Here is a 7,780-nt window from a genome sequence, read left to right as displayed (position 1 = left end):
TGTTATTACACTGTTATTATACTATTATTACACTGTTATTATATTTTTTTACACTGTTATTACAATGTTATTACACTGTTATTACATTAATATAACATTGTTATTACTAAGTTAATCTACTGTTACTGTTATTTTACTGTTATTACACTGTTATTTCATTGTTATTAAACTGTTATTTCATTGTTATTACACTGTTATTTTACTTTTATTACATTATTTCACTGATATATTATTACACTGTTATTACACTGTTATTACATTAGTATAACATTGTTATTACACTGTTATTCTACTGTTATTACACTTTTATTACACTGTTATTACACTCTTATTACACTGTTACATTGTTATTACACTGTTCTTACATTGTTATCACACTGTTATTACATTGTTATTACACTGTTATTACATTGTTATTACACTGTTATTACATTTTTATTACACTGTTATTATATTGTTATTACACCTCTATTATACTGTTATTACATTGTTATCACACTGTTATTATAGTATTAATACACTGTTAATACATTGTTATTACACTGTTATTACATTAATATAACATTGTTATTACTAAATTAATCTACTGTTATTACACTGTTATTTTACTGTTATTACACTGTTATTTCATTGTTATTACACTGTTATTTTACTTTTATTACATTGTTATTTCACTGATATTATTTTGTTATTTCACTGTTTTCACACTGTTATTACATTAGTATAACATTGTTATTACACTGTTATTCTACTGTTATTACACAATTATTTTACTGTTATTACCTTATTACACTGTTCTTACATTGTTATCGCACTGTTATTAAATTGTTATTACACCGTTATTACACTGTTATTACATTGTTATTACACTGTTATTACACTGTTATTATATTGTTATTACACCTTTATTATACTGTTATTACATTGTTATCACACTGTTATTATACTATCAATACACTGTTAATACATTGTTATTACACTGTTGTTACATTAATATACCATTGTTATTACTAAGTTAATCTACTGTTATTACACTGTTATTTTACTGTTATTACACTGTTATTTTACTGTTATTACACTGTTATTTTACTGTTATTACACTGTTATTTTACTTTTATTACATTGTTATTTCGTTGATATTATATTGTTATTTCGCTGATATTATATTGTTATTACACTGTTATTATACTGTTATTACATTGTTATTACATTGTTATTACATTGTTATTACACTGTTATTATACTGTTATTACATTGTTGTTACACTGTTATTACATTAGTATAACATTGTTATTACACTGTTATTACACAATTATTCTACTGTTATCACACTGTTATCACACTGTTATCACACTGTTATCACACTGTTATCACACTGTTATCACACTGTTATCACACCGTTATTACATTGTTATTACATTGTTATTACACTGTTATTACACTGTTATGTTATTACACCATTATTATCCTGTTACTACATTGTTATTACACTGTTATTTTACTGTTATTACAGTTATTACATTGTTATTACACTGTTATTACATTGGTATTACACTGTTTTTACTTTGTTATTACATTTTTATTACACTCTTATTACATTGTTATTACATTAATATAACATTGTTATTACACTGTTATTACACTTTTATTTTACTGTTATTACATTGTTATTACACTGTTTTTACATTGTTATTACATTGTTATTACATTGTTATTACACTGTTTGTACATTGTTATTACACTGTTTGTACATTGTTATCACACTGTTATTACATTGTTATCACACTGTTATTAAACCGTTATTACATTATTACACCATTATTGTCCTATTATTACATTGTTATTAAACTGTTATTTTACTGTTATTACATTGTTATTACACTGTTATTACACTGTTATTATATTGTTATTACACCATTATTATACTGTTATTACATTGTTATTACACTATTAATACACTGTTAATACATTGTTATTACAGTGTTATTACACCGTGAGTACCTGGAGCCAGTGTTATTGACAAAAGTATTTACCTGGGACCAGGAGTACCTTCCATACCAGGAACCCCAGGCTCGCCCTATAGCAACAAGTCATCTCAGGTGTGCAGTAGAAAAACAGTCCAATCGATAAGCACTGGATTTGTTTTGGTACTTACCAAAGGTCAACAGACATGCCGGCCTGACCTCCAGGTCCACCTTTGGCCCCTGGACTACCAGGTGATCCTAGAGAGAGAAACGCAGCACAATCATACACATGTACTAGAACTCACTTTTTGTTTAGGACCAAATGTTACAGTGCATTTTAATGTATAATCACTTCATGATAGTATTACACAATTCCCTAAGCCCATGATTCTCTAACTTTGGTACGACAAAGAATGACATAAATATGCAAACAGTGTTACTGTTCAAACTTCATTTATTATTCCATAAAATAGTTTAATTAATTTCTTAATTGTATCTTGATTAAAAAGTGCATCTTCCAGTTCATGGCTATTCAAGGACATACTTTCAGAGGATATGCATTTATTTACAGCGTGTTTCAAAGAGATATAATGTAAAAAATGATTTCTGGGTACATTATATTGATCATCTAAATCATTGAACGGTTTAAAAGAGTTTTTATTAATAATATGATGAGGTTTAGTAATACCTCTGTCTTTCCATGTTGTCCATTTAACCACATTTTTATTAATGATATTAGGATTGTACCAAAGCAGTTGATTCAAAGTATTTTCTGGCACAGTTTTAGAATGTTAAAGGTGGCTCCTATTGGGCTCTGCCTATGTTACAGTGCATTTTAATGTATAATCACTTCATGATAGTATTACACAATTCCCTAAGCCAGTGATTGCCTAACTGTGGTACGACAAAGAATGACAAATATGCAAACAGTGTTACTGTTCAAACTGTGGCCAAAAATATTCAATGAATACTTATGGCCACTAAACAACTGTATTTCAATGTTGGTCATTATGGTGGTACTTGGAGAGCAAAGTTGTTTTTCCTGAAGTGGTACATATGTCAAATTTGATCTATTTTATTGTGTAAATGATAGTAATATATAAATGTTTGTCAACATTATGCTGCAAGCAACATTTTTTATGCATAAATGTTGATTTCTGAAAGTAAAAACATTTTCTAATTATCAATTAAATCTGGGAAAATAGTTAAGTACAAAAACCCTTAGATATCTTTATTAAAAAGTTTTAAAGTGACTTAATCTAACCCTTTTTTTTTATTGTATCATATTTTCTAAGTTATTTTTAATACTCTATGTATTTGTTTTTATTTTCTTTCCTTGACATGTTTTGTTCAACCTGATGGATGTGTAAAATTGTTGAATATAAACGGCATTCTGTGACGTTTTTTTGATTGAAACTTTTATTAGTAGATTGCACAGTGAAGTGCATACTCCGTACAATTGACCATTAAATGGTAACACCCGAATAAGTTTTTCAACTTGTTTAAGAATTGATTCATGATACAGATATATACTATCAAATATATACTAACATCATAATACAGTCATCACACAACATAATCATCAGAGTATATACATTGAATTATTGACAATCCTGGGTGTCGGATATGGATTATTATTTTACTGTTATTACACTGTTATTACATTGTTCTTACACTGTTCTTACATTGTTATCACACTGTTATCAAATTGTTATTACACAGTTATTACATTGTTATGTTTTATTACACCATTATTATCCTGTTATTACATTGTTATTACACTGTTATTTTACTGTTATTACATTGTTATTACACTGTTATTACATTGTTATTACACTGTTATTACTTAGTTATTAAATTTTTATTACACTGTTATTACATTGTTATTACATTAATATAACATTGTTATTACACTGTTATTCTACTGTTATTACACTTTTATTTTACTGTTATTACATTGTTATTACACTGTTATTACACGGTTTTTAAATTGTTATTACACTGTTATTACATTGTTATCACACTGTTATTAAATTGTTATTAAACCGTTATTACACTGTTATTATATTGTTATTACACTATTATCCTATTATTACATTGTTATTAAACTGTTATTACATTGTTATTACACTGTTATTACACTGTTACTACACTGTTACTACACTGTTATTACACTGTTATTACATTGTTATTACACTGTTATTATATTGTTATTACACCATTATTATACTGTTATTACATTGTTATTACACTGTTATTATAATATTAATACACTGTTAATACATTGTTATTACAGTGTTATTATATTGTTATTACACCGTTATTATACTGTTATTACACTGTTATTACACTATTATTACACTGTTATTACACTATTATTACACTGTTATTACACTATTATTACACTGTTATTACACTATTATTATATTGTTTTTACACTGTTATTACACTGTTTTTACACTGTTATTACACTGTTATTACACTGTTATTACATTAATATATCATTGTTATTACTAAGTTAATCTACTGTTACTGTTATTTTACTGTTATTTCATTTTTATTACACTGTTATTTCATTGTTATTACACTGTTATTTTACTTTTATCACATTGTTATTTCACTGATATTATATTGTTATTACACTGTTTTTATACTGTTATTACATTGTTATTACACTGTTATTACACGGTTACTACATTAGTATAACATTGTTATTACACTGTTATTACACTTTTATTTTAGTGTTACTGTTCAAACTGTATATACATTGAATTATTGACAATCCTGGGTGTGGGATATGGATGGGGGGGGGGTTAGGTTTGGTTGGTATCAACACTTCAGTCATCAACAATCAGCATCAACAATTGCATCATCAGAGAAATGGACATTGAAACAGTGTATGTCTGACTTGGTAGGATATATACAGCAAGTAGTGGACAGAGAGAGAGATCAGAAAGTATAAGAAAAAGTATGTACATTTCATTATTTACAATCCGAAGAGGTATTATGTGGAAGGGAGGGTGTTAGTTTAGGGTTGTAGTTGCCTGGAGGTGTTCTTTTAGTGCGGTTTTGAAGGAGGATAGAGATGCCCTTTCTTTTACACCTGTTGGGAGTGCATTCCATATTGATGTGGCATAGAAAGAGAATGAGTTAAGACCTTTGTTAGTTCGGAATCTAGGTTTAACTTGGTTAGTGGAGCTCCCCCTGGTGTTGTGGTTATGGCGGTCATTTACGTTAAGGAAGTAGTTTGACATGTACTTCGGTATCAGGGAGGTGTAGCGGATTTTATAGACTAGGCTCAGTGCAAGTTGTTTTACTCTGTCCTCCCCCCTGAGCCAGCCCACTTTTGAGACGTGGGTAGGAGTGAGGTGTGATCTGGGGTGGAGGTCTAGAAGTAATCACATTTTGTTATGTTAGAATATTTTATGAGTGTGTTGTCTAAAAAGTAGCTTACATAAAAGTAAAGGGGAACATGAGGGGGATATTTAAAAACATGTTGTATAATTATAATAATTATTAATCGTCCAAATTTGACGCAAACATGAATGTTTAAAATGCGAGATTTTAGCCGAGGAGCTATCGCTACGTCTTGTGCTAAGTTGCTACAAAGAGAGATATAGGTTATCCAGCAAATGTATACATGTAAATAAAGCTGTAGTTACTCACCAAAACTTTGAACTTGAACTCCAGGTCCACCTTTGGCCCCTGGACTACCAGGTAATCCTAGAGAGAGAAACGCAGCACAATCATACACATGTACTAGAACACACTCTTTATTTAGGACCACATGTTACAGTGCATTTTAATGTATAATCACCTCATGATAGTATTACACAATTCCCTAAGCCAGTGATTCTCTAACTGTTGTACGACAAAGAATGACATAAATATGCAAACAGTGTTACTGTTCAAACTGCGGCCAAAAATATTCAATGAATACTTATGGCCACTACACAACTGTATTTCAATGTTGGTCATTATGGTGGTACTTGGAGAGCAAAGCTGTTTTCCTGAAGTGGTACATATGTCAAATTTGATCTATTTTATTGTGTAAATGATAGTAACATAAATGTTTGTCAACATTATGCTGCAAGCAAAAAATTTTATGCATAAATGTTGATTTCTGAAAGTAAAAATATTTTCTAATTGGCTAAACTGTTTCAAATCAATTACATCTGGGAAAATGGTTAAAAGTACAAAAACCCTTAAATAGATATCTTTATTAAAACGTTTTAAAGTGACTTAATCTAACTTTTTTTTATTTGTATCATTTTTTAAATTATTTTTAATACTCTTTGTATTTGCTTTTATTTTCTTTCCTTGACATGTTTTGTTCAACCTGATGGATGTGTAAAATAGTTGAATATAAAAAAAACAAGTTTGACAACAAACTATGCTGTATATATATATATATATATACATACCGGTACATACACGTCACTATAATAGTAATTATACGTCAGGGGCCGAGGTCCGCGCATGCGCGAAGACAACGTCCCCTTTTTGACGGCATTCTGTGACGTTTTTTTGATTGAAACTTTGATTAGTAGACTGCAGTGAAATACATACTCCGTACAATTGACCACTAAATGGTAACACCCGAATACGTTTTTCAACTTGTTTAAGAATTGATTTATGATACAGATATATACTATCAAATATGTACTAACATCATAATACAGTCATCACACAAGATAATCATCAGAGTATATACATTGAATTATTTACATGATTTACAATCCTGGGTGTGGGATATGGATGGGGGGGTTAGGTTTGGTTGGTATCAACACTTCAGTCATCAACAATCAGCATTAACAATTGCATCATCAGAGAAATGGACATTGAAACAGTGTAGGACTGACTTGGTAGGATATGTACAGCAAGTAGTGGACATAGAGAGAGAGATCAAAAAGTATAAGAAAAAGTATCTACATTTCATTATTTACATTTGCTTTACAATCCGAAGAGGTATTATGTGGAAGGGAGGGTGTTAGTTTAGGGTTGAGTTGCCTGGAGGTGTTTTTTTAGTGCGGTTTTGAAGGAGGATAGAGATGCCCTTTCTTTTACACCTGTTGGGAGTGCATTCCATATTGATGTGGCATAGAAATAGAATGAGTTAAGACATTTGTTAGTTCGGAATCTGGGTTTAACGTGGAACCCCAGGCTCGCCCTATAGCAACAAATCATTTCAGGTGTGCAGTAGAAAAACAGTCTAATCGATAAGCACTGGATTTGTTTTGGTACTTACCAAAGGTCAAGGGTCACCGGACATGCCGGCATGACCTCTGGGACCAGGCTCGCCCTAGCAAGAGAAAAAGTGGTTAAAAGTGAAGTGCATAATGTAAAAAGTTTGATTTAATAGTGCTTACTTGAACTCCAGGTCCACCTTTGGCCCCTGGACTACCAGGTAATCCTAGAGAGAAATGCAGCACAATCATTACACATGTACTAGAACAGTGGTTCTCAACCTTTTTTCAGTGATGTACCCCCTGTGAAAATGTTTTTAATTCAAGTACCCCCCCAATGAGAGCAAAGCATTTTTGGTTGAAAAAAAGAGATACACAAGTAAAATACAGCACTATGTCATCAGTTTCTGATTCATTAAATTGTATAATAATTATTTAATAATTAAATATTGTTCATTTGTTGTGTTCTTTCTTGAACTATTTGGAAAAAAAAGGTATAAAAATAACTAAAAACTTGTTGAAAAATAAACAAGTGATTCAATTATAAATAAAGATTTCTACACATAGAAGTAATCATCAACTTAAAGTGCCCTCTTTGGAGATTGTAATAGAGATCCATCTGGATTCATG

General features: G+C 30.0%; 1 long non-coding RNA gene across 1 annotated transcript; it reads right to left on the bottom strand.

Moving 5' to 3' along the window:
• Window positions 1-1,985: 1,985 nt before the first annotated feature.
• On the bottom strand, window positions 1,986-5,688 carry LOC133653186 (uncharacterized). The gene is made up of 3 exons (XR_009826680.1): window positions 5,631-5,688; window positions 2,156-2,222; window positions 1,986-2,077 (listed from the first exon to the last, which is right to left on the bottom strand). It is a non-coding gene; the product is annotated as an uncharacterized LOC133653186 (long non-coding RNA).
• Window positions 5,689-7,780: the final 2,092 nt, after the last annotated feature.

This window comes from Entelurus aequoreus, linkage group LG07 (assembly GCF_033978785.1).
Source record: "Entelurus aequoreus isolate RoL-2023_Sb linkage group LG07, RoL_Eaeq_v1.1, whole genome shotgun sequence".
NCBI lineage: Eukaryota > Metazoa > Chordata > Actinopteri > Syngnathiformes > Syngnathidae > Entelurus > Entelurus aequoreus.
This window is presented reverse-complemented; position numbering and strand designations above follow the sequence as displayed.